Genomic DNA, 27,890 nt, shown 5'->3' with positions numbered 1-27,890 from the left:
GTTTTGAAAATATTTTCTAGCATTATGTGAGTCATCTTTTCACTTTCTTGATACTGTCCTTTGGAGCACAGAAGTTTTAAGTTTTGATGATTTCTAGTTTATCTGTTTATTTTGTCATTTACACTTTTGGCATCACATATAAAAAACTATTGCTTAATCCAGGGTCACAGAGATTTACTCCTTTGTGTTTTTCTAAGAGTTTTATAGTTTTACATTAGGGTCTTTCCACATTGAGTTGATTTTTGTATAGATTACTTTTAAATGGTGGCTTATCCGTGTTTTCCAGCTCTTTTATTTTTAAAATATTTCTGGCGTTTCAGTCCACCTGAAATTACATAAAAAGTTTTCAGAAAAACTCCATTTTCCACTCTTTTGTGTCTTACGTTGATCCTTTGGGGGAGTCAGCTTACTGACATACAGTGATTAATTTCAGTTTTTTTTAAGCCTAATGCTATTGTGAGCTGAAGAATACCCATGTTCTCTTTTACAGTAGCAAATACAAGACAGTATAGTACTGAAGACCCTTGCTCTGTTAACCTGAACAGTTGGTCTCTGTTCTAGAACAATATCTTCATTTTCTGAGAACATTTGTTTGGGATCTTTTAATGAAAGCATCTCTCTTCCCATCAGCCTCTTATCTGCACAATGAACAAAGCTACTGAGTGGAGGGCAAAAGCTTAAGACATGCAGGTGACTTGGAAACTGCCACATCCCATATGCTCTAAGTGCAGGAAATTTACATCCATACCCAAGTTGAGCTTGGGAAACTTCACCGTCTATTCTGCTCCTCAAATAATATGCCTCAAAAGTTTCTTATAGAGTCAGCTGTTATTTTTATTTTTCATTAAACCAAGATGCCTTTCAGTTCTTTGATACTGCTTATTAGTTCAGCCATTCAGTGATACTGCTCTTTTTATAAAGGACATGTTTTAAATTTCCGGGTGTCAGTATCTCTTAAAATGTACTTTATGTTTCAAAGAGCTTCAGCTTCCTTGAAATACCACACATTGAATGAAAAGCTAAAATGGAATTTTTGCACTGAATTCATGTTAATTGGTTTGTATTCTTTACTTACTTTTGGTGTACTTAGCTTTTCAAGTTGTTAAAAAATTATGTTGTAATAAATAGCTTTCTTTCGCACATTACGGCAATGAATATAAAAATGGAAAGCTCTCACGTGGTCTGATACCGTCATACTTGTGATATAAAGGGTAATGGGTACCATACAAATCATAGAATAGTTTACTTAGTATGAAATAGAACAACAGATTTTCAATACTGATTTTTACTTTTGAATGATAGATCAACAACAACAACAACAATAATAATAATAATAATAATAATTTTCAGGTAGCCGTTCAGTAACTTAGTATTTGGCAAAGCTGCTTGAGCCACTTCAGAGGGACCTCTTCTGCCGAAAGAAATTACCGTTTGCGCCTGCCTGGAGAACTGGTCGAAGCAGTGTTCAGCCACATGGGGTTGTGCTCTGGGGCTGGTTGTGAATTGCTTCCAGTGCTATTACAGTGACCTTTCCGAGGAACTTGGTAGGCTGCACCAGGGACAGGAAGTTTGCTGTATTTTGGAATGCAAGCAAAAATATTGGCACATTGTCTCTCCAGATGACTTTAAGAGCACTTTTCTTTCTGTATGGGGTTGGGAGGGTGGGGCTGTGCATGGAGAGGTTTGCCATGTGGGTTGGCTTGTGTTCGAAGAAGGAACCCTTTCAGATCTGGATGTGATTATAGAAACAGAAATAAGACTGCAGCGGGGGCTGCTTTTGTTTCTGGATATAAGGGAAGGCTCTGTCTGTTTAAGAATTGCTTGTGTCTGGGTGAGCAGTTGTTACATAGAGAACGTGATCACGGAAGAAGCCTAAGTCATGTGCTTGAGTACAACAGGTAGCAGCATTTTTTCATCTGCACCTTCTAGTTTTTGGAAAAGCTGTCTTTTCTTGACTGATGGCCAGGGGGAGTAGCTAACATTTATTGAGTGCTTAATCTGTACCGAGTGGTATGCTTTATTTAGGTTGTTTATTTAATCCTCACAGCACCAGCACCAGGTGAAGGACTGTTGTCAGCCCCGTCTTCCAGAGGAGAATAGGAAAGGAAGGTTGTCCATGGACTTGGGCTGCCGGGCCCAGATACTTTGGTGAACTTTGGGAAAAAGTTTTAGGTACTCTTAGTTACAAAAGATACTGCTTTCTGTATATTGACTCATATGATTTGAGAACTTGTATCTGCACTTCTGGGCTTCCTCAGAGGATCTTTTCCCCTCTCAAAATATAGGAGCTGGCATCCTGAAGTCCCTTAAGTCTCTGAGACACCTTCTGCTAGTTATGGTTTATCGTTCTGTATTTTATTATATCTTAGAAAAGCATCAGTTGTCAGAGGCACTATTATTTTATATATAGCTAAGAAAGAAAGAAAGAAAGAAAGAAAGAAAGAAAGAAAGAAAGAAAGAAAGAAAGAAAGAAAGCAGATGTCCAGTAAACTCCAGCAGTGCTCTTTACCACCTAAAATTCTATTTTATACTTGTTAATATGCTCCTTGAGATTTCCTTAGATGTAGATTTTCACTCTTGGGCCATATAAACAAGAAAATATACAGGAATTAAATTCAGGTGTTTCTAAGTCTTCTTTGCCTTCCACGTTGAACTCTCCCCCTTTATTTTTTCCATCCATAAATGCCCATGTTTTTTCCATATCGTATGGCCCTCTGTGCCAGCAAGAGCATTGTTGAGGTTTGATAGCGTTTCTTAGGAATGCTCTACTGTTGTCTCCAGGACTGTCTTTCAAACTACAAGTTCTAATAGGTATGCACAAGAAATGAGAATGTATCACAGCCACCAACTGGCCAGCAGTGACTGTGAGATTTAGCCCAACTTTGGAGATTGATTGTAAAATTAAAATATAGTATTGCAGTATTAGAAGAAGATGCAAAATCAAAAGCTTAGCTATCTTAACTTCATCATGTTTAATGTGGTTCATTTTGTCTCTTGAATGTGCGTGTTTTAATTATTAGTCATGATAAGAATAAGGGCAATGTGCTAAGTATTAATATTAAGTACGTATAAGTGTTAAGTATTAAGGCAAGTATTAAGCATGTTGGCTGGGAATTCAAACTGGGATCTGGAACTAAAATATCATGATGTAGAGAGGTGCCAGAAGCCCATTATAGCCAAGCAGAAGCTGTGTGATCTTAAGGAAGTTGCTTAACTTCTCCATGCCTCATTTTTTTTAATCTGTAAAAGACCCATAAGGATGATAGTTTCTACCTCAGAGTGTTTCTTTTTTCTTTTTTCTTTTTTTACTTTAGAGAGAGTACATGGGCAGGAGAGAGGGGCAGACAGAGAGAGAGAGAGAGAGAGAGAGAGAGAGAGAGAGAATCTCAAGCAGGCTCCACACTCAGTGGAACCAAAATCAAGAGTCAGATGCTTAATGAACTGAGCCACCCAGGCACTCCAGCCTCCTCAGAGTTTTTTTGGTTTAATAAGTTGATTTCTGTAGTACCTTTAAAACATCACTGTATATATTGATAAGTGCTATTTTGTGTTAAATAAATTAGTGAACAAACAAATAAATGACTGATATAATCAGGAAGTTGGGAACCAGGTATAAGCAGAGGCCAGCCAACAGAGAGAATGGAGCAGATGTGCAGAAACTGCAGGCGAGGGCCCATGCTGGCCATGAGGGCCTCCTTCCCTACTGGAGGAGCCTAACAATGGGAATCCCATGGTAGGGTTGGGGACGAGGGTGTGGGAGGCAGTACTTACACCTTAGTTTACACAGCACATTCCCTGAGTGTAAAGGTCACCTGTGTGTCAGAAATGTAGGTGGGTGGCTGATGGAGACTGTAGGGGAGCAATGGAAACCCCGGGTGTTGCTCTCATTCAATCATCTCAACCACTGACTGGAAACATTCTTATCAAAAATAACCCCTCCGGGGCGCCTGGGTGTCTCCGTTGATTGAGTGACCGACTTCAGCTCAGGTCATGATCTCACCATTCCTGGGTGGGTTCAAGCCCCGTGTTGAGCTCTGTGCTGATAGCTCAGAGCCTGGAGACTGCTTCAGATTCTGTGTCTCCCTCTTTCTCTGCCCCTCCCCTGCTCGCTCTCTGTCTCTGTCTGTCTCTCTCAAAAAGAATAAATAAACTTTAAAAATTTAAAAAAAAACCCTCCAATTAAAGTCTTGTTTTTTTAATTGAAGATAGCTTGGTCATTCTGTGACTTTGCAACCAGAGGATTTTTACTGCTTTTCCAATATCTTCTGGTTCAGAAATCTGGCACAGGATCAGGGCCACCCACAGGTTTGTAAACCTACTGAGCCTTCGCAGCTGAAGAGGTTTTATAGGACTGGGGAAACCTGATGCATCGCCTTATCAGAAGTAAATTTACCTGAACAGTCATGGAATTTCTCCTTTCGCGGTTTTCCTTCTTAGGGTTCTTGATCTGTGAGCCAATTCTGTGCTTATCTGCTATCAGCCTAGGGCAGAACCAAGGCTCTTATTTCATATAATTCTACATTCTTCTTCCGTGTCCTTTTGGAGGAAGAACTCTACTCCTCTACAACTCCTCATGTTCAATAACAGAAGTTGTCACCATGGGGCAAAGAAAGTGGGCTTTAGGATTCTGTGGACTTGCTTTCCAGTGCCTGGCAATCTTCCAGAGCCTGTTTTGTTGTCTCTCAAATAGAAGTACTGGTATTTCCTCCAGAGAGCTGTAGAAGGATTCTCGGCAGTCCTGTAGCTTAAACTCGTGGTCTTGCAAATAATAGTGTCTGTCCCATAAAGTTGCCAAAAGTTAGTCACATTTAGATATCCCACCTTTGTGTAAAGCAGGGTTGAGTGTGGGATTAGGGATCAGCTGGGGGCATTTCCCACACAATATATCCTCCCCACCCCCACCCCACCAAGAGTCCTTACGTAATGGGAGTGTGTTGGGTGGGGGACAAAAGTCAGGGCCATGCTTTTTATCTTTCTGTCCTCCATCCTGAAGCTCAAGCTTGGGGGACATCGTGCCTCCAGATTAGTCACTTTGTGAAGTTTAACACTTACTTTATTGATAATTTCTTAAATTTTTTTTTATTTTCTTATTTTTTTTCCAATATATGAAATTATTGTCAAATTGGTTTCCATACAACACCCAGTGCTCATCCCAAAAGGTGCCCTCCTCAATACCCATCACCCACCCTCCCCTCCCACCCCCCATCAACCCTCAGTTTGTTCTCAGTTTTTAAGAGTCTCTTATGCTTTGGCTCTCTCCCACTCTAACCTCTTTTTTTCTTTTTTTTTTCCTTCCCCTCCCCCATGGGTTTCTGTTAAGTTTCTCAGGATCCACATAAGAGTGAAAACATACGGTATCTGTCTTTCTCTGTATGGCTTATTTCACTTAGCATCACACTCTCCAGTTCCATCCACGTTGCTACAAAGGGCCATATTTCGTTCTTTCTCATTGCCCTGTAGTACTCCATTGTGTATATAAACCACAATTTCTTTATCCATTCATCAGTTGATGGACATTTAGGCCCTTTCCATAATTTGGCTATTGTTGAGAGTGCTGCTATAAACATTGGGGTACAAGTGCCCCTATGCATCAGTACTCCTGTATCCCTTGGGTAAATTCCTAGCAGTGCTATTGCTGGGTCATAGGGTAGGTCTATTTTTAATTTTCTGAGGAACCTCCACACTGTTTTCCAGAGTGGCTGCACCAATTTGCATTCCCACCAACAGTGCAACAGGGTTCCCGTTTCTCCACATCCTCTCCAGCATCTATAGTCTCCTGATTTGTTCATTTTGGCCAGTCTGGCGTGAGGTGATATCTGAGTGTGGTTTTGATTTGTATTTCCCTGATAAGGAGCGACGTTGAGCATCTTTTCATGTGCCTGTTGGCCATCCGGATGTCTTCTTTAGAGAAGTGTCTATTCATGTGTTAAATTTTTTTTTAATGTTTATTTACTTTTGAGAGAAAGAGCAGGGGGAGGGGCAGAGAGAGAGAGAGAGAGAGAAAGAGACTCTGAAGCAGGCTCTAGGCTCTGCGCTGTCAGCACAGAGCCCAACACGGGACCTGAACTCATGAACCATGAGATCATGACCTGAGCCGAAGTTGGCCGCTTAACTCACTGAGCCACCCAGGCGCCCCAGTGATAATTACTTCTAGATTCTTACTGGTAGCCATACAGATCGTGAAAGCCATCTTGTAAGATGGCACTATTCTGGTTTTCACTTCACAGATAAGAAAACTAAGATTCAGTAGTTAGATAATTGCCCAAAGATAAAAGATAACTTCCATTTTAAACGTACAAATCCTTCACAGTCAGTTCCTTGTCATGTTTCAGTGTCACTTATCAGGATGAGGATTTGATGGGCTTTTGTTCCTGATACTCTTTTGTTCCAGGTCCAGTAAAGAATGGAGGGCTGTCACTGTTTCAGACCCTCTTTCTCAGCTGGAGGTCAGGCTCCCTGAGGGGAAGAGTGAGTTTGTTAAGGGGTTCAGCTGCCTCTAGGGCACAAGGGGCCTCTTGGAGGAGCACTAGCCAGCAGTCATCAGGAAGCCAGGCAGGGGGCCAAAGTGAGGAGAGTGTGAGGGCATAGCTAGACCGTGGAAGGAAGTTCACGGATGGAGCCCTTAAATGCACAGGGCAGGTGGCCATCCCAAGACTGCTGGCTTGCACATGAGCCTAGACCAGAGCAAACAGACTTTCTGTGCCAGATAAAGCATGTTTATTTTGGTCTCTTATTTCATTGTATGTTATAGGCCTTCTTCCTTATTTTTTTCTGTGTGTAGAAATGGCAGCTGAAGTTCATTCCTTTCCAAGCAAGAAAGAAAGAATATAGAAATAGGGGACGGAAGGGGTCGGTACATGTTCCTCACATTTTTGGTAGAAGCAGCAGTTTGTTCAATAAACTGTTTTATTCTAGGATTTAAGACTGCTGAATTTTGGTTGTTCTTAGTTTACTATTTTAAAGAGACCAATCCAGTCAATTTTAGATGAAGCATGAAGGTAATAAACACTGGGTAAAAGTAAGTTCAGTTTGCTTAGTTTAAGAATGTGAAGAGCACAGGAACTGAATAAAAGTGCATTCCCAAATTTAAAACTGAAACGTTCTTTAAAACATCTGTTTGATTATATGTATTTAATTTTTAAGATGGAAGCAAATATAGCGACTGAAGTATCATTCTTTTTCCTACTTTCCTGTGTAACCCCCACCCCCACCCCCATTTGCTGTCTGACTATCGGTAAATCTGTCCTCACCACAGAGGTGGGATGGCCTCGACTTTTCTGGAACATTCCACCCGGCAACCTGTTTGAAGGTGTGATCATCATGGACCTTCGTGATCTCTGATGCTCGCTCTCTTCTTGGCCTATAACTACTGGAAAGTCTATGTTCACCAGCATCTTTGATTGTGGAGTTTTAGACCCAAAGAGCTTGGGGTAATCTGTGGAATGCTTGCAGACAGGCAAATTGCTTCCTCCTTCTTCCTTTCCCTATAGAACTCACATCTGTCAGTTTTTATCCCTTTCTCTCACTCAACTCTTTTCCAAGCCTGCCAGTAGAGTATAGCATGGACTTTGATGCTAGGAGGAAGTGCCAGGACCGTCCCAACCTGTCCCCTTCATATGATGGAGGAGACAGCAAGAAGAGGCTGGTGCAAGAGGTTGCATACTCACCTCGAGGTCACTGGCTGAGCAGTAGTTGAAATATAACTAAAGCCCATGTCTCCCGCCTCTGTCTGGTGCTATTTTAACCAGAACGGATTGCTTTGGTTGGTTCAACGTGTTTGTTGCCCAGCTGTCACTTTTGTCATTTGAATGATTGTATATCATTATAATGGTTTAAAGCCCACGTGTGAAATGAAGAAGCACGTGATACGGTTACTTTTCTTTCAAAGGCTTGCTACATGCAGATGCAGGGTTGAGATATACACGGTATTTCTGGTTAATTCCATGAGGACCTTCAAAGTAGGCTTCACATCTGTTGGCTCAAAAGACATCTTGCTTAAAGGCCCACAGCTAGGATTTGAAACTGTTTCTCTGTCTTCCAAATCTCTGCCCTTTCAGTACCCCACAGTTACATATTCAGCCTAATAAAAGTCCTCACATGTGAGATTTCATCAATTATAAATCTGAAAGTGTCTCATCAGAATAATGGGTTTTTCTTAAACTGTTATCTTCCTGCTCTGCTTTAATTTAAAAATAAATTTCAAGGGAAGCTGTTGAAATGTGTTAAGGTGATGCATTTAAACGGTCCTAATAATGAAAGCAGTTTGAAGTTCCAGAAATCACACTGGACTTTAGCTGCTTCATCAGGTTAACTGGTTGGATAAGAAATGACATCGATATTTGGCTAAAAAAAAAAGAGACCTTGCTTTAATTTTATAAACCTTTACTCAGAATTTATGTTCCAGCTGTTAATTTGAAGTATTATGTTAGAAAGATGTAAGTAAATATATGGCATATTCTTACTGGGGTATAAAACAATCAAAGTTACACACACACACACACACACACACACACACACACACACGCATACGCTGAATGAATAGGAAAGCAGAGCGACAGGAACTGCGAGAGTGCAAAGCTGTACTGGCTCCATGTTCCATGTTGCTCTACTTCCTTGACCTTCAGAGGTTCTCTGGAGAACAGCTCTTCTGCAGGCTTGTTCTGCACGGCATCTGTGACATCCCTTCCCATCCCCCAAACCTGTGGCTTTCATGTGGGTGGCACGAATCTAAAACCTCTTCCACTCCTAGCATCCTTCTTTTATCAGTTAACACTTGACTCGTTCTGTCTTGATTCTTTTATGATCCTCAGCTCCTTTGGTGCCTTTCCTTCTCAGCCGCTGAAGACGTGCCCTTTATTGGAAGAGCCTTACTACGTTTTCATTAGATGCAGTACATTCAGAGAAAGGGCCATTGAAATTTATCAGACCTGAGACCAAAACTTGGTTCTGCCACTTCCTTAGCCACAAGACCTCAGTGACATTTTTTTTTTAATGTGTGAAACAGGGCCAGCAATACCTTCCTCACAAGGTAGTAAGAAAGATTGTCTAAACTCATGCATGAAAAGCACGTAAAACTGGGCTTGGTACACCCTAGGAATTCGGACTTGACACTCCTCACTCATCCCTGTCTTTCTCTCCCTTCCAGGTTCCCTTGTGAAGTTGGGCACATTAACTCTTTCTTTTTTTAATTTTTTTTTAATGTTTATTTTTGAGAGAGAGAGAGACAGAGCATGAGCAGGGGAGGGAAAGAGAGAGATAGAGACACAGAATCTGAAGCAGGCTCCAGGCTCTGAGCAGTCAGCACAGAGCCCAACACCGGGCTTGAACCCACAAACTGTGACATCATGACTTAGGCTGAAGTAGGATGCTTAACCAACTGAGCCATTCAGGCGCCCCAAGGGCACATTAACTTTTAAATGCTTTCATGAAGTTGTACATCTATAACAACATCTGTCTCTTTAAATGTACTGCTTCTCATTATGTAGCAACATGTTAAACAGTTTTTTAGTCTGTGTCATCATTATCTTTAAAAAAATTTTTTTTAATGTTTATTTATTTTTGAGAGATACAGAGACAGAATGTGAGCGGCGGGGAGGGGCAGAGAGAGAGGGAGACACAGAATCTGAAACAGGCTCCAGGCTCTGAGCTATCAGCACAGAGCCCGACGTGGGGCTTGAACTCACGAACTGTGAGATCATGATCTGAGCTGAAGTCGGACACCCAACTGACTGAGCCACCCAAGCGCTCCTGTGTTACCATTATCTTTAATTACTCCCATTATAACTACACTGATTTCTCCTCATATATTAAAAAAAAATCCATTATTGGTTAAATAGACTTTGTGGGATATCCTGTAAGCCTGTGAAATGTTTCTACAAATGTTAGAAACAAAACTGCTGCCTTGTTTTTTAACTTTGTGTTTTCAAGTAAGTTTAGATTCATAGGAATTACAAAAATAGTATTGTGGGTTCCCATATACCCTTAGCTCATCTTCCCCTAATTATTATAGCGCAATTACCAAAACTACAGAATTAACATTTGTTCAATACTATTAATTAAACTACAGCCTTCATTTGGATTTCACCTGGTTTTTTTTCACTGTTGTCCTTTTTCCATTCCAAGATTTAATCCAGGATCCAACATTACATTCAGTTGGGGTGGCTGGGTGCCTCAGTTGGTTAAGTATCTGACTTTGGCTCAAGTCGTGATCTCATGGTTTGTGAGTTCAAGCCTGGAGTCTGCTTCAGATTCTGTGTCTCCCTCTCTCTGCTCCTCCCCCACTCGCACTCTGTCTCTCTCTCTGTCTCTCTCAAAAATAAATAAACTTTAAAAAAAAATTTTTTTAAAACATTACATTCAGTTGTTCTGTCCCCTTGGCTTCTCTGATTTGTGACAGTTTCTTGGTCTTTCCTTGTCTTTCATGACCTTAACACTTTTGAAGACTACTGGTCATTTATTGTGTAGCATGCTTCTCAGTTTGGGTTTGTCTGGTATTTTCTTTTGATTAGATTGATTAGTTGTGTGTATTATGGAGATGGTGTTCTCAATATGTTATGTCAGAGGTACATGATGTGGATATAGCTAATTATAGGTGATGCCAACCTTCATCACTTGGGGAAAGTGGTGTTTCCCAGGGTTCTGCATTATAAAGTTACTATCGTTCCCTGTGTAATGAATAAATATTTGGGTGGAAATGCTTTGAGACTGTGCATATATCTTCTTTCTCTTTTTGCCCACTCATTTTTTTTAAGTTGAAGTATAGTTCACATACTGTGTTGTGTTAGTTTCAGGTGGACAGCATAGTGACTGGACAATTCTGTGCATCACTCAGTAATCTGTCACCAAACAACGCTATTATAATGTTATTGAGTATATGCCCTGTGTTGTACTTTTTATCTCTGTGACTTACTTATTTTGTAACTGGAAGTGTATACCTCTTAATCCCCTTTACCCATTTTGCCCTTGCCCCCATCCACCTTCTTTTAGCAACCATAGTTTGGGTTTCTGTATTTGACTCTGTTTGTTGTTTTTTTTAATGTTTATTTATTTCTGAGAGAGAGAGAGAAAGAGTGCACGCATAAATGGGAAAAGGGCAGAAAGAAAAGGGGGATAGAGGATCCGAAGAAGGCTCTGTGCTGACTGACAGCAGTGAGCCTGATGTGGGGCTTGAACTCACAAACCGTGAGATCATGACCTGAGCTGAAGTCAGACGCTCAACCAACTGAGCCACCCAGGTGCCCCTTGATTCTGTTTTTTTGTTTGTTTGTTCTTCTGTTTTGTTTTTTAGATTCCACATGTTAGTGAAATCATATGGTGTTTTTCTCTGTCTGACATTTCACTTAGCATAATACTATTTAGGTCCACCCATGTTGTTGCAAATGGCAAGATTTCATTCTGTTTTATGGCTGAGTAATATTCCACTGTAAATACACACACACACACACACACACACACACACACTACACCTTCTTTAACCATTCATCTATTAATGGACACTTGGTTTGCTTCCATATCATGGTTACTGTAAATAATGCTGCTGTAAACATAGAGGTGCATGTATCTTTCTGAATTAGTGTTTCCATTTTGTTTGGGTAAATATCCATTGGTGGAATTACTGGGTTGTAGAACATTTTTATTTTTAATTTTTTGAGGACTCTCCATATTGTTTTTTTTTTCCAAAGTGGTTGCACAAGTTTATATTCCCACCAATAGTGCAAGAAGGTTCCCTTTTCTCCACATTACGCACTCATTTGAGATCTGTGGATCTTGCGAGCAGCAATGTTACAGTGGTGTTTTAATGGTGGTTTCCTATTTCCCTCATCACTTCTACATTTATGAATTAGAATTCTTCTGTAAGGATTCTTCTCTCATTTATTTATATACGGACATTAATTTATATCAGCGTGGACTCAGATATTTGTTTTATCCTTTGTGTTATGATCTCGTATTGTTGCTATTTACTTTGTTGCCCAAATTTTTCTAACTTTGGCCATAGGGAGTTCTCATGTTGGCTTCTGTGTCCTTCAGTGTGCCTCCATGTTTTTTTTTAAGGCATTTCTTACTTTCTGACACTACAAGATGTTCCAGACTCATTTTCTATTTTCTCTGCCTCAGCCTTGGAATCCAGTTCTCCAAGGAGCCCTAGTTCATTTTAATGAAGGTATGTGTATTGCTGCTGGAAGTGTCGCTGCTTCCATGTCTCTCAGCAGATAGAGTTTAGAAATATTTGTATGTAAACAAATGTGTGCACACATACATCTCTACATACTTCCATATCTATCTGTATATGACCTGGGGAGTCCATTTGTATAACCTCTGCTTGATCTCCAGAACAAGGTTCATTTTAACCTCCCTCTTTTGCTTATTTGTGACTTGTTTTTCCAATATAGAAACTACCTCTCATTATCAAGAACCAGTTGACCATATCTGTCTATTTTTGGGTTCTCTGTTCTGTTCTACTCATCTTTGTAGCTGTCCATTCACCAATACCACAGTCATGATTGATAGTAAGTCTTACATCAGGTAGTGAGACTCCCAATATATTTTTTTACTTCAAATTGTTTTGTCTGTTCTAATTCCTTTGTCTTCCCCTATAAATATTAGAATCAGCTTGTCTGTATTTACCAAACAAAAACCAGACTTTTGCCAGGATTTTGATTGTAAGTCTATAAATCATTTTGGGGGGGAATTGATATTCTTAACTATAATGAGTCTTGCAATGCAAGAACCTGCTGTGTCTCTCCATTTATTTACGTCTTCTTTTTATTTCCTTCAAAGGTTTTGTAGCTTTCAACATAGAGATCCTATACATGTTTTATTAGATTTATATATAAGTGGGTTTTTTTTGGGGGGAGCTATTGAAAGTGATATTATATTTTAAAATTTCTGTTTCCAATGTGTCCATTGCTACAATACAGAAATGTGATTGACTTTTGAGTTAACTTAATATTCTTCAACCTTTCTTATTCTAAGAACCTTTGTGGATTCTTTATCTGTGTAGATATTTGTTCTCTGCAATTAGGAGCAATTTTATTTCTTCCTTTCCAATCTGTATGCTTTTTATTTCTTTTCATACCTTAATTGCAGTGGTTAGGACTTCCAATATTATGTTGAATAAAAGTAGGTAGAATTGATTCCTCACCTTGTACTCAATGGATTTTAGAGGGAAATCATGTATTCTTTCACTATGATGTATGATATTAGCTCTGGCTTCTCTTTATAGATGTCCTTTATCAGGTTAGAAAGATTGTCTTCTTTTCCTAGTTTGCTGAAAGTTTTTATCATGAATGAGTGTTGGATCTTGTGAAATGCTTTTTTTATATCAGTTAAAATAATCGTGTGGGTTGTATATTTTTACAGTCTATTGATATGCTGAATTATATTAGTTGACTTCAAATATTTTTTTAACCTTTTTAAAGTTTATTTATTTATTTTGAAAGAGAGAGAAACAGAGCAAGCTGGGGAGGGGCAGAGAGAAAGGGAGAGAGACAATCCCAAGCAGGCTCCACACCGGCAGCATGGAGCCTGATGCGGAGCTCAAACTCACAAACTGTGAGATCATGACCTGAGCCAAAACCAAGAGTTGGATGCTTAACCCACTGAACCACCCAGGTGCCCTATTGTTGATTTCAAATATTAACCTAGGCATGAATTCCCAGCATACACTCCAGTTGGAAATAATGTGTTTCTGTTAATGTTAATGTTTTATTGAGGATTTTAAATTCTAGGTCGATGAAGGATATTGGTGTAATTCTCTTTTCCTGTACTCTCTTTGTCTTGTTCTGGTATCATGGTAATTCTGGCCCCATAGAATGAGTTAGGAAGTATCCTTCTCCTCTGTTTTCTCAAAGGAATTATAGAATTGGAGTTATTTCTTCTTTAAATGTTTGGTAGAATTTGCCAATGAAACTATCCGGGCTTTGGGATTTATTTTCGGGAAAGATTTTTCTCACTACAAGTTTAATTTATTTAACAGAAGACTAATCAGGTCATCTGTTTTCCTTCAGTAGCTTGTGATTTTTGAGAAATTAGTCCATTTCATCTAAGTTGTTGAATTTACACGTGTAGAATTGTTTTTAAGTGTTACGTTTTCCGTTTCATGCCTGCTGGGTCTTATTGATACGTCCTTGTCTGATACTGATAATTTTTTTCTTTTTTCTAGTCAGTCTGGCTAGAATTTATCAATTTTATTGATCTTTCTCAAAGAACTAGGTTTAGGTTTCATTGGTTTCTCCCCCCTCTGTTTCTCTGTTTTTAATTTCACTGATTTCTGCTCTAATTTCCTTCCTCTTTTTAACATTTTAAAATTTTCTGTTCTTATTTCCTTCCTTCTGATTGTTTTGGGTTTATCTCACTCTGCTTTTTAATTACCATTACTAATCACTGCTGTAGTAGCAGCTCAACATACAATGAGATTTTCAAAACACATTGTTATAATTTTTTGCTCACTTAGCCATCAGACATATTTTACAGAAATTAAGAGGAGAACAATAGTTATTATAATTACCTAATTTTTACCATTTTTGTTGCTCTCCTTCATTCCTGATGTTCCAGGTTTCCTTCTGGTACCATTTCCCTTCTGTTTAGAACTTTATTTACCTTTTTTTTTTTCTTAAGAGTAGATCTGCTGGCAACAAATTTTCTCTTAGTTTTTCTGAGAATGTCTTTATTTCATCTTCATTTGTCAAGAGTATTTTCGCTGGATGTAGAATTCATTGGGTGGCAGTTCTTTTAGGACTTGAAAAATATTGCTCTCTTTCTGGTCTCCATGATTTCTAATGAAAAGTAAGTAACCATTTTAGCCATTGTGTTTTTAGGTAGTGTGTCATTATAATTGATCTGCTGTCAGGATTTCTGTCTCTCTTAAGTGTTTGGCAGTTTGTGTGTGTCAGGGCATGGATTTTTTTGAGCTTATCCTGTGTGGTATTTGCTGAGGTTTTGGAATCTGTAAATTTATATCTACAAGATTTTGAAACTTTTCAGCCATTTTTCAAACATTTCTTTTTCGGCATCATTCTCTTTCTCCTCTCCTTCTGAGACTGATGACATAAGTTATTAGACATTTTGGTATTGAGAATGTGTTCTTTTTTTTTTTCAGTCTTTTTTTTCCCTTTTCTGTTGGATAGTTTTTATTAATTTATCTACAGATTTACATGATTTTTTTTCTGTCATCTCCATTCTGCTATTGAATCTACCAGTTAATATTTGATTTTAGTTACTGTGTTTTCAGTTCCAAGGTTTCTGTTTGTTCCATCTTTCTATTTTTTTTTAGGGGGAGAGCAGAGACTTTTTACCTATTTGTTTAATGAGTGTTCACTGTTACTTCTTAAACGATAGTTTTAACAGCTGCTTTAAAAGTCTTTGTCTCATAATTCCAATATTTTAATTGGTGTCTGTCTTCTCCCTTGGAAGTTGAAATTTTCCTGGTTGTTTGTATGCCAAGTAATTTTGGTTTTAATCTGAACTTGTTAGGTGTTCTGAAACTCAGGGTCTTGTTTAAATTTTAAGCAGAAAATGGATTTTTGTTTTGCTCTGTGTTAGCAGGCATTCAACACATTGGGTTCAGGTAACAGGTTTCAACCTGCCTTTGTGGGCTGTGGTTCCAATGTCAGTTCAGTTTTCACAGCCTTTGCTGTGATAATTGGATCTGACCTCTTATGCCCCACCCCTTAGCCGGTTCATTTCTCAAGGCGTTGGTAGTTTGTTGAAATTCAGATCACGTGCAGCTGGGAGGTGAGCCCGTGAGTTCTTTACAACTTTATGGAATGGCTCTCTTGAGCCCCCTTCCCTCTGTGATTCCACTGCCATGTTCTGGCTCCTGGGGGCACTCTTCCCAGTCTACTAGCCCCAAAATTCCAAACTCTAGTTTTTCCTGTCTGCCCTGCACTTCTCAGGATTGCACCTGTACCCAGTTGCCCATGTTGCAAGAGGATAGGGAAACAAAAAAGCAGCAAGGATTTGCCCATCCTCTTGGGACCACCACTTCTCTGGTGGGAGAAGATTCCGCTCCTCAGAATTTCAGGGACCTGCCCAGCTCCTGCTACCACTGCCACTGCCGTTAGTCTGCTTGAAGCCTCGGTGTTCTGCTGTGTCAAAATCGTGTCCCCTTCTCCAGTCCGCCTGTTGATCACTTATTTTTCAAAGTCCTTAGAATCCTGTTCTGTGTATTCTGTCCAAGATTTGTAATTGGATTCAGCGGAGATACAGAGTGGCATTTCTTACTCTATCTTACCTGGAATCCAGGAAGGCTGTGGCTCTTCTGAGAGTCCCAGTGAGGCTAAGGCCCCCTTGCTTGTTCAACCTGTGTGTGTGTGTGTGTGTGTGTGTGTGTGTTTGTGGAGAAGTGAGAAAGAGGAGTTTCTAAGCCCACATTCCTGTGAGAAACAGATTTTGCCATTAGAGTACAATATTTGTGTATAGGTCTTTTTTTATTTAACATTATAATACCAAGTCAGAAACACTGCCTCCAAAGCTACCTGGGTCAGCTCCTTACATGCCTTCACTGTATTTATATATACCATTCATTTGTAATATAGTCAGATTCATTTGTTAAGACAACATTTTAAAGGTTGGATTTCACATTTTTAAGAGACCCTGAAATACCAGCACACTCCAACATGGCTGTCTTGGGTCTGTTTCCTGGGTGTGAAGGCATGCAAAGTTATACCTCAGTGTTCCTTGTTTCTTCCAGTTAACTACCCTCCTCTCGAGTTTGACCTCACTCAGCAGCAACTGTTATCCATTCTGATGGGAGTACTGTAGTACTGGTATGTAAACAGTATTCTAGGACTTGATTGGTGATTACGCTGTGACATTTGGCCTATGATGTTTTTGCCAACAGAAGAGCACCAGGCGTTTTAAAATTTCATGACATCCACTGTACCTCAGAGTTCAGATGAAGATATACTGTGACATGGTTTTTGAAATGAAATTCTTGCTTTACCATGTTCCTCAGTTGGATGTTACTGGAACATCCATGGCAAACCGTGATTTGGGGTCTTTTATGAATATTTTAACCAATCCTGGTATGCAGAAAGTGGCCAAGTATGTATCTTTTTTTTTCTTGCTTTCTTCCATGCATACTCTAGGCCAACAGCAGTAAAAATTAATATCATTCTTCCCTCACACCAAAAAAGGGTGAACTGGAAAGGATGTTCGTTTAGAATTAAAGTTGACCTCTGGTTGGATCAGTGCTTTTCATTAAAGATGTAACTTGTCCTTTATCAGCATAGATTAAAATGTTATCAAGAACCCAGGCTGGAAACACAGCTGGTGAGCTGAAGCACTCTCTGGCTTCTCTCAACTCCTATCTTTACAGCTTGAATTCACTTTTAGAATTTGACAGTACTGTGTTGCAATGTTCAAACATATCATGGCAGCACCAGAATTCAGAATGGCATGCGACCTCTCCTTTTGAGGTGACTGTCTACCTTTGATGAAAGGATTTGTTTTGTTAGGAAGAAAGGTTTAGGCTTGGTCATTGAGTGCTGGTAACAGTGATTCTGGGCAGGTGAACATTATTATCCAGAATGCTGAAGTTGTTATTTATATGATGGTTCTCATGAAAGAAATAATCCTAAGTGGTTGATCATTGCTGTCAAAATCACTAAATGACTTGGAATATCACTGGGGAGGTCCAAGAGGAATAAATTTCTCATAGCTAGTATAGAATGATATATTGTTTTAATTAACTTCATTGTTACTGTGTACGTAAAGCTTAATGGTGAATACAAATTTGAACTGGGGCATTTCCCTTTATTCTTTCATGGAGATCGTTAATGGCAATATGGTCACTAGATTCGAGATCCCCAAACTTGACCTTGTTCTGTTTTTCCCCTCTAATGAAAGGAAGTGATCATTGCAGTCTTTGTTTTTTGAGAGTTACTTTTTTCAGGGGATGGGGCAGTGCACAAAGAGACAAAATTTGTTGTATAAATGGTTTTGAAAATGTAAAATTTTGCCAGGCTTTGCAAATGATAAAAACAAATTCAATGTGTTTTATCAGAGAAGAATACAAGAGTCTCATGGAATCCAAAGGTAGGAATGCAGGAAAGGGCTGAATTGAAAAGATGGGAAATGTTCTGACTGGTTCATCTTGAGTGATGTATCCACCCATGAGCCAATCAGCTGTATCTGGGAAGTTGGGCATGGAGTCCAAATGTCACGTCTAGGGTTCTTCCTCTGTCGAGGAAGAGTGACATTTAAAGGTGAGGGGTTAAACTAGACAACTCCCCCAAAGTGATCTATTATAAAACGATGTTTAAATTTGCCTCCTTATTATAATTAAAACCTCTAATGGTGTGTGGCCTTTAGGAATGTTACAAAATTCATCAAATTGCAAGTATGATAAGTTTTTCAACCGTTTCATTCTCAAGCTATCATACTGTTCTAACAATTTTCCTCCCGGTGACTGCTCTGTATCTCAGAGATCACTGCATTTCTAATGATATTATTTTTTTTAAAGGGATGATTTCCTTTTCCTCTTACATAATCCATCACCATTTTTAGAACTCTTTAATATACTTTCCCTCCATGTATAGTCATAATCTTTCATGTAACTTTTTTAATTGTACTGGACTCCTTTCCTTCCCTTTCCACATGCTGTTGTGTGTTGAAATTTTTTTAAGACCTAAGAAATTTAATTTTCAAATTTAGAAAATATAACTTTAATGTATCAGTAAATGATGTGGCATTTTTGAAAGGTCACATTTTTTATGGTTGGAAAGAAAATCGGAAATATTTGTGAGTCATTTTAGTTGTCTAAGTGAGTTTAATGCCAGTTTTTCTGTAAGGTTAGATGCTTCATTTAAATGCAGAGTATCACTTACTTCCATATGCCTGACTTTAATTTTTGTGACATGACAGAATATAATACTACAGCGCTTTGGAGTAGAAATTTCCATGTGTGGTTATGAGTGGAAAGCATGCTGCTTCTATCAGTTTTTCTGTTTATTCTTCTGGTGGTATTGGTGTTAACACCCAGACCACAGCTACCTTCCATATCACCAACTGAGGACTGAGCTCTTGATTTCCATGTCCAACTCTGGAAGGCAGGCACTATTGATTCTCTCTCCAGCTCTGTCATTTACAAACAAGGTGACCCTGGGCTAATTATTTCACTAATTTGAGCTGTAGTCTTTCTCATCTGTATATTCAGAGAAAAGAGCTTATAGAGCTACTGGTCTTTAAAAACGATACTTATCATAGTTCCTGGAAAATAATCATTGCTCACAACATGGTAATTAGTACTAATTTTTAATAAAGGAATTTTTAATAAAGAAATTTTTAATTTCTTCACCAATGAAAAGCCCCTATCCTACTTTATTTGATACCTACTTTGTTGCTTTGCAGAGGCAATTGTATATGGCTCTCCAAAACTTGTAGTTCCCAGGAACTCTCCTGGGAAGTTGGGTCAGTGAGGGTAACAGACTTAGAAGTGAACTGATTGAATAAGTGGCAAGATCAATAGCTATTCAGGTATTATTGAATTGAGTTGATTAAATTGTGAAAGCTCTAAGTAGAATTAAAAGATAAATTCCTTATAAAAAAAAAGAAAATAGTGATGCATTTATCCATGACACAGGAGGAAGTCAAGAGAACAAACTTGCATACAATAAAGTGAAGTAGAGGTTGAAGTGAGAATTGCAGCCGTGTGTGTTCTACCTTAGGTCCTGGGACTCACATTTCAATATCAATAAAAGAATACAGTGTGGTAAGAATAGTAAAATAATCCTGCTTTGCCCCTTGTGGGCCAAGCCATTAGTAGAACATTTTATTTTCTCTTTTGGACTCCACCATTAAAGAACAGAAACTGGAAAGGATCCAGAGAAGAGCAATGGAAGGAACCAAAGGACTATTAAAAATTAAGGCCCATGAGGAAGGGGTAAAGGAGTTGTGAATCTTTCGTTTGAAGAGAAGTTCAAGAGGCCACTTAGTAACTGTCTTCGAATATGTGAAGGGTTGTACTGATGAGGATGCTGAGCAGTTGTGTCCTTTCTCACTGCGAACTGAAGGGAAATGGTTCACAGAGACTTAGAAGTGCTTCTTGCAAAGGAGAGCAAGGCGCGAAATCTGTGGTCAGACCTGCTGTTCTATACATCTTTGACTGGACTCGACAGCCCGGGGTTCTTGGCTCGCTGTGTCCTTATGAAGTCGGCTACATGCCTTCCCCGAACATCTCTGACTTAAAATCTCAGCCCTAAAGTAGCACTTTATATGGTACTCTCTATTTCTTGGATACAATGGATGGATGGATGGATGGATGGATGGATGGATGGGTGTTAGTCTCTTTCTTTTGCTTCCCCAACTCTCTTCTTTCTTCTCCAGATTATAAGGTAGTACAGAACACAAAACAAACTCTTGTAGTCGCTGAAAGAGACTTAGCCCTGAGCAATTAGCAGACTACTCAGGCAGATTTTTTCCCCCCAGTGTTTAATCAGAATCATCATCACTTGGAATCATCATCACTTCAAACAAGAAAATTCCATTTAAAAATAGAAATTCTTTTCTTGGGGAAGTTTTCACAGTTGTTAACGGGAAAAGTCTCCAAAAAAAATGTTGTGCCATGATATAGTGTAGTAAATTGGTATAGTAACTGTTTCCTATCACTAAATATGGGGAAAGTTCTCTTTTTAAAAAAAGGTAGGAGCTGCCGAGTTGATAGAGTTTAAAAGCGAAATATATAGAAACTCCTAAGCACATTTGTAGTGGAATATATAAGTGAGTAGTAACTAATTAACGTATGCCAATCCAGTAGGGTAAAAATAGGGGAGTGGAGGAGCTGAGTGATCATTTGGTTGACACTTTACTCAATCACAAACACTAAATTGGGACTGGTACAGAATTTTAAGTGCCTTTTTCTTGGGCCTTACTGTTGTGATCTTTCTTTAGAACAGTTCTGATATACCCTTTGGAAGGCTGGCCTGTGTGGACGTTGTCTGTGCCAAATTACGACACAGAACAAGGGACTGTTCTGTTTCATTTACTGAGAATAGTGCTTAATAAGTACTATTTGACAACATGCTGAATTAAGGGAATGTTATAAGGATGTTTCACAAAGGAAAGTGGGTAAAACATCTGATGTTTACAAGTTCTATTTATATGTAACTTGATAGCAGTATAAAGGCATGCTTAAAACTTTATTTTTAAAATTTTAGTCGGTATGTATGAATATGTATTCTGAGAGAAAATAATGTTATCTGGTTTCTAATACATATATCGTGGGTGCTATTTCAGAATCCAATTTTTTGCCTTGTTGGTTTGAAATGTATCAGGCCCTGGTCATTTGATTTATATTAACCAAATTCATGCAATGCTGATATGTAACATGGGACGCATTCACAATCACTTCCTTTTCTCGGCTTTGATCTTATCCCAGTATCTTATCTTAGTTTATAATCTTAAGTGACTACGTTTTCCCCCCTAAAAATGGAATCCAAGTGGAAGTTATACTGTGTGTTTATAGGTTTATGTATCTATACATAGGCAAATATAATAAAGGTCAGTGAGATTTAATGTCCAAAGGGAAAAATAACTGGCGAAAACTTTTGTAGTACTATTTCAAAGTCACAAGCTAAGTATTTATCTCAAGTTTAATTTGTCATAGATTTTAGCGTATGAAACCTATGAAGTTAGCATATGAATGTTCCATGGGACATCCAAACATAGTTCTACTTAATAGACAAATATAATCTATAGTCAGGTACAACCTATAAAATAATTAACATGTGTTGAAATGTAAAATAGTGTAATTTATGACTTTTATTCTAGTTAGGCTTCTCACTTAAATATGCTTTAAAGAAAAGATAGGGTTTAGATGATTTCCTAATGCCCCTTGCATTGATACCCTGATGATTCTAGTCTTCACTGACATCGAAATTGTGTGAGACCTTTAGTCTGTCTGAATATAAGTAGCAATCTGTGTTACACAGTTTTGACTATTTATATACTTGTGGCTTTATTTTAAAAAGATACTTGTATTTTGTCACTGCCAGTAGAGCCTAGGGAAAAACCTGAATTTTTGCATATTCAGGTAATACCTACCTTTCCTTTCTTACTTAGGAGCTAGTGCAGTTCTAAGGAGCAGAGCAAGTGCCAGAGTAAAAAAAAGAGAGGATATAAGGCATAAGGATAAACAATAATTAACTCATGATGAGTTTTCAGTGCTAAAAAACAAATGCAGTGTAAACTAATACCTAACCTTTCATTTTATTAATATATAGCAATTGTGTGGCATTTATGATTCATGGAATGCACTCATCGATGTTCTAATTTAATCCTCACAACAATTTATGAAACAGGCACCATTGTTCGCATTTGAGTATGAAAACTACCTTCAAGATTAATGTGAGTTAACTAGGATCACCAACTTGTGCTGTGGCAGGATTCACACTCTGCATTCAGACCTCAAAACCAGCTGTCTGCCTCTTTTTTTTTTAATTTTTATTTAATTTATTTCTTAAATTTACATCCAAGTTAGCATATAGTGCAACAATGATTTCAGGAGTAGATTCCTTAGTGCCCCTTACCCATTTAACCCATCCCCCCTCCCACACCCCCTCCAGTAACGCTCAGTTCGTTCTCCATATTTAAGAGTCTCTTATAATTTTGTCCCATCCCTGTTTTTATATTACTTTTGCTTCCCTTCCCTTATGTTCATCTGTTTTGTATCTTAAAGTCCTCATATGAGTGAAGTCATATGATATTTGTCTTTCTCTGACTGACTAATTTTGCTTAGCATAAAACCCTCTAGTTCCATCCATGTAGTTGCAAATGGCAAGATTTCATACTTTTTGATTGCTGAGTAATACTCTATTGTATATATATACCACATCTTCTTTATCCGTTCATCCGCTGATGGACATTTGGGCTCTTTCCATACTTGGACTATTGTTGATAGTGCTGCTATAAACAATGGGGTGCATGTGCCCCTTCAAAACAGCACACCTCTATCGCTTGGGAAAATATCTAGCAGTGCAATTGCTGGGTGTATAGTGGTTCTATTTTTAATTTTTTGAGGAACCTCCATATTGTTTTCTAGAGTGGCTGCACCAGCTTGCATTCCCACCATCAGTGCGAACGAGATCATCTTTCTCCACATCCTCACCAATAATCTGTCATTGCCTGAGTTGTTAATGTTAGCCATTCTGACAGGTGTGAGGTGGTATCTCATTGTGGTTTTGATTTGTATTTCCCTGATGATGAGTGATGTTGAGCATTTTTTCATGTGTCGGTTGGCCATCTGGATGTCTTCCTTGGAAAAGTGTCTGTTCATGTCTTTTGCCCATTTCTTCACTGGATTATTTGTTTTTTGGATGTTGAGTTTGGTAAGTTCTTTATGGATTTTGGATACTAACCCTTTATCTGATACGTCATTTGCAAATATCTTCTCCCATTCTGTCGGTTGCCTTTTAGTTTTACAGATTGTTTCCTTCACTGTGCAGAAGCTTTTTATTTTGATGAGGTCCCAATACTTCATTTTTGCTTTTGTTTTCCTTGCCTCCAGAGATGTGTTGAGTAAGAAGTTGCTGTCACCAAAGTCAAAGAGGTTTTTGCCTGCTTTGTCCTCGAGGATTTTGATGACTTCCTGTCTTACATTTGGGTCTTTCATCCATTTTGAGTTTATTTTTGTGTATGGTGTAAGAAAGTGGTCCCAGGTTCATTTTTCTGCATGTCGCTGTCCAGTTTTCCCAGTACCACTTGCTGAAGAGACTGTCTTTATTCCATTGAATATTCTTTCCTGCTTTGTCAAAGATTAGTTGGCCATACATTTGTGGGTCCATTTCTGGATTCTCTATTCTGTTCCATTGATCTGAGTGAACCAGCTGTCTGTCTTTCTGTTGTTTCACAGAATTCGTCTAAGCTGGGTTTGCTTTAAAACTATGCTGAGACACACGATTTAGGTGAACTGCATATGTGCTTGTGTGAAATCCGAGCATCACATTTGTAGAATAGGCAACACAGTTTTCCTTTGCATCTGGCAAGAGGGGTAGAGTGGCTTAAGACTAAAACAGGAAGTCTGCTTCTACTCTTATGTTGATACCTGATTGGGGACCCTGTGTACATTTCCTCAATTAGAAAGTGAAGGCAATTGGCTATTAGGTTCTCCGGACTCCTTTTAGTTCTAAAATTCTTTGATTTCAATTTTAATTATTACTCTTCCACTCAAAATTGTTGTTTTAAAAAAGTGGTTTGCCTCACATGATTAGTCTATATTTTTGCACTAAGTTTCTCCTAACAGTCTGTGCCAGGAATTGATAAGCTTTGAGATTTGGATAGTGTAGCAGCAGAATCCCTTTGTTGTGACTCTGAGAAAACTTTTTATATGCCAAAATCTGTTCTGTAAGAAATAGTGTCACATGGTAAGACACTCGTCCTGAATTTGAAGAGTGGAAAATGACAACAGAATGCCAGTTACACAGGAGTTCATTCAGCAAATGTAAACTGAGCATCAGTATTAAGTACTTGGGCTGCCAAGACCTTGAGCTCCCAGCTTAGCATGGAAGGCAGACACACAAATATTGAAATGTCACTGTAATTAGAAGGACCCTGGGAAAGATGTGTGCAGAGTGCCAAGAGAGTAACAGAAGCAGTTGCCTCCGTGGAATGGAAAATAGGAGAGATGCACCAGGAAAGACTTCAAGACTTTTTGTACCCGTGGCACTCTTCGTTACATGATCAATCATAGAATTTTCAATATGATACATACACACAGATCCATACATTAACCGATTTTTTAAAGACCTCCTTATATTCCTAATTACTATAATAATCTTAGTTACCACTAACAACCTACTCCAACTGCCCATTGGCTGGGAAGGAGTAGGATTTATGTCCTTCCTACTTATCGGATGATGGTACGGCCATTTTATGTACAAGGAAGCATATACCGAGGAACGGACAGAAACCTTGAGGAGATTGCTGCAGAGAATCTCTGGTAGTTCTGTTTATGTCACCTATTAGAGGCAGATGACACGCTGAAGTAATGTGTATCTAGCTTGGGAAAGTCTGTACGGACTTGAGACCATCCTAAGCATTAAGGAGACATTTTAAGAAAGTAAGGAAGAGCAGCTCCCTTGCAAAGAGGCAGAAGAGGCATGTTAGACTCTCAAATTTCTAGTTTGAACACCATGGAGAAAGGGCGTTGTAGGCAACAAGACAAGAGTGAGGACAAAACCACGAAGAGCCAAGATAGAGAGTAAAGGGGATTGTGCTGTTCTTCATCTGTCGGCCCTTCTTTGGCCCTCAGACTTTCCTAGTGTAATTGCTGTGGAAGCCCAGGGAGGGTTTCATACTGTATCCTATGGAGTTTGGTCTTTTTCTCTGAGCAGTGAAGAGCAATTAAGGTTTCCAAACAGAATAATAATGACAGCAGATTTGCTTCTGTAAGACTCTAATGGCAACAGAATGGAAGCTAGATTACAGGGCCCAGGATCTTGGCAGAGACCCTCAGAATACTACTACTGAGGACTGTGGGAACCTATATTAAGCCCAGAGCAGAAGGGATGTAGAGAAGGGGATGGAGCTGAGAGTCACTGAGTTCCAATAATGACAACAATGATATTAGCTGAGATTTATTGAGGGTACCAGATGTCTGGTTTAAGTTCCTTATATTTACTAACTCATTGAATCCTCACAACAGCCCCATGAAGTGGGCACTATTATTATTATCTGTGTTTATAGATGAGAGAACTGAAGCACAGAGACATTAAATAACCTGGTGCCAGTGAGGGCAGTTTGGGAATGTGAACCAAAGCAATCTATTTCTAGAGTCCATACTTTGTAATCGCCATATTGTCTTGCCTCTGAATCAGTAAGCATCTGTAAGATGTGATGAAGAGTTGGATGTAGATGATGAAGGGAGAAGAGCCATCGATGATGACTGCTAGGTTGACCAGGAGGTTGGAGATACCACTCACTGAGATAGGAGGACCAGAGGCATCTGGTGGAATGATAATTTTGGGAAAATACCAAGTTTCCAGGTTCTTGTGGGGCATTCAGCTGGTAGCATCCAGAAGGCATTTGGATATACCACTGATCCTTGAACAACCTGAGGGTTAGGGGCACTGATCCCTCACCGTGCAGTCAAAACACCTTGTATAACTTTTGAGTCCTCAAAAACTTAACTGCTAATAGCCCACTGTTGACTGGAAGCCTTTCCAATAACATAGTTGACTAGCACATACTCTGTGGGTTATATGTATTATTTACTGTATTTTTATAATAAAGTAACCTAAAGAAAAAATGCTATTCAAATCACAAAGCTAAGTCAGTGAAGCATCTGACTTCGGCCCAGGTCATGATCTCATGGTTTGTGAGTTTGAGCCCCCCATTGGGGTCTCTGCTGTCAGCGCAGAGCCCACTTCAGATCTTCTGCCTCTCTCTCTCTCTCTCTCTCTCTCTCTTTGCCCTCCCCTGCTCATACTCTCTCTCTCTCTCTCTCTCTCTCTCTCAAAAATAAATAAAAACATTTAAAAAAAAAAGAAAATCATAACGAAAATACATTTATAGTACCATACTGTTAAAAAATCCACCTATATATGGGCCCGCACAGCTCAAACCTGTGTTCTTCAAGGGTCATCTCTGACCCTATCAGTTAACCCTTCAAGGGTCGACTATGGACTTGGAGCTCAGGATGGGTCTGTGCTTGGCAGTGATGTATAACGCTAACTACAACTAGTTTTATTAGGACAAACTAGTGAATTGGCGAAGCTGAATTTGTTTTTAGTGACCCTTTCATCATCATCCTCTATCTGAAGGGCTGGGTAGAACTTTATGCCCCTTCTGCATCTCTGTATAGGTACATGCAGCACATATATTGGGGAAGGAACTCCTTTATCAGCGTGAGTGGGAATAGTCCAAGGAACCCCAAAGTTGTTGGATTTTTTGTAATGAAGACAGCTCCACAGCATATAACATCCACGTTTACAAAACGGGAGTGATTAAATACTAGCATCTCTCTTGCATCCAACTTTGCATTCCATTTTATTTACAATTAAAATAGAAATGTTCTCTGCCTATCTTTTCCAAGAGTGTGGTTGCCTGATGGTCCTTTGAATTGGATGAACAAGATGGTGGTTTCAACCCTAGCCAGGGCGACATGATCAGGAACATGGGATCCAAAGAACAGAGGAATCACTGGGAGCCCATGCCCATTGGTAGCAGGAGGCATCATCCTAAGAGGTAGGGAGGCCCAGGAGTTTAAATGGAAGTACATGTTTCCCCTCTTGTCAGTAATAAGCACTTCCTTTTCAGAAAAAAGAACTCCCTCTCTTCTTTCCCCCCTCTAATCTAGGGTTTAAAAATACAGCCAAAGAAGCATAGCAAAGAAGTGTGGAGACCTAAACATCATACACAGAGTATTAATTTTGAAACTATTTAAACCTCTGACAGTTATGTTCAGTTAACTTTAAAAAGCCAAGTAGGGGCACCTGGGTGGCTCAGTCGGTTGGGCATCCGGCTTTGGCTCAGGTCATGATCTCACGGTCTGTGAGTTCGAGCCCCGGGTCAGGCTCTGTGCTGACAGCTCAGAGCCTGGAGCCTACTTCAGATTCTGTGTCTTCCTCTCTCTCTGCCCCTTCCCCACTCACACTCTGTCTCTCTCTCAAAATAAAAAAATAAAAAAATAAAACATAAAAAACAATAATAAAATAAATTAAAAAAGATTAAAACCCAAGTAAAATTGTTGGAAATTACTTAAAACTCTGTTCTTACGTATAGACTGATAAGTTTTTGCTATATTCTTTTTTTCAATGAAACTTATCTGATTGTAAGATTCTGTTTATCTCAAGTCTAAGTGAACTGTGTGCTTGTGGCCTACTTGAGATGTTAAAAATAAAGCTGAATTGCACTCTTATTTGGCTCTTCCACTCACTTGGGGCAAGGTAACAACT

At 39.0% G+C, this 27,890-nt stretch overlaps 1 protein-coding gene across 4 annotated transcripts in view; it reads left to right on the top strand.

Moving 5' to 3' along the window:
- The window catches only part of GAREM1 (GRB2 associated regulator of MAPK1 subtype 1), a 201,465-nt gene that overhangs the window by 28,744 nt on the left and 144,831 nt on the right, over positions 1–27,890 (top strand). The window contains exon 1 of one of the 4 annotated variants that reach the window (XM_053206538.1): positions 23,112–27,180. The exons of the other annotated variants lie outside the window; for them this stretch is intronic. The gene's annotated coding sequence lies outside the window, so the exon portion shown is untranslated. Of the gene's footprint in view, positions 1–23,111; positions 27,181–27,890 lie in introns of those variants that run through there. 4 annotated transcript variants of the gene reach the window in all.

This window comes from Acinonyx jubatus, chromosome D3, assembly GCF_027475565.1.
Source record: "Acinonyx jubatus isolate Ajub_Pintada_27869175 chromosome D3, VMU_Ajub_asm_v1.0, whole genome shotgun sequence".
Lineage (NCBI taxonomy): Eukaryota > Metazoa > Chordata > Mammalia > Carnivora > Felidae > Acinonyx > Acinonyx jubatus.
This window is presented reverse-complemented; position numbering and strand designations above follow the sequence as displayed.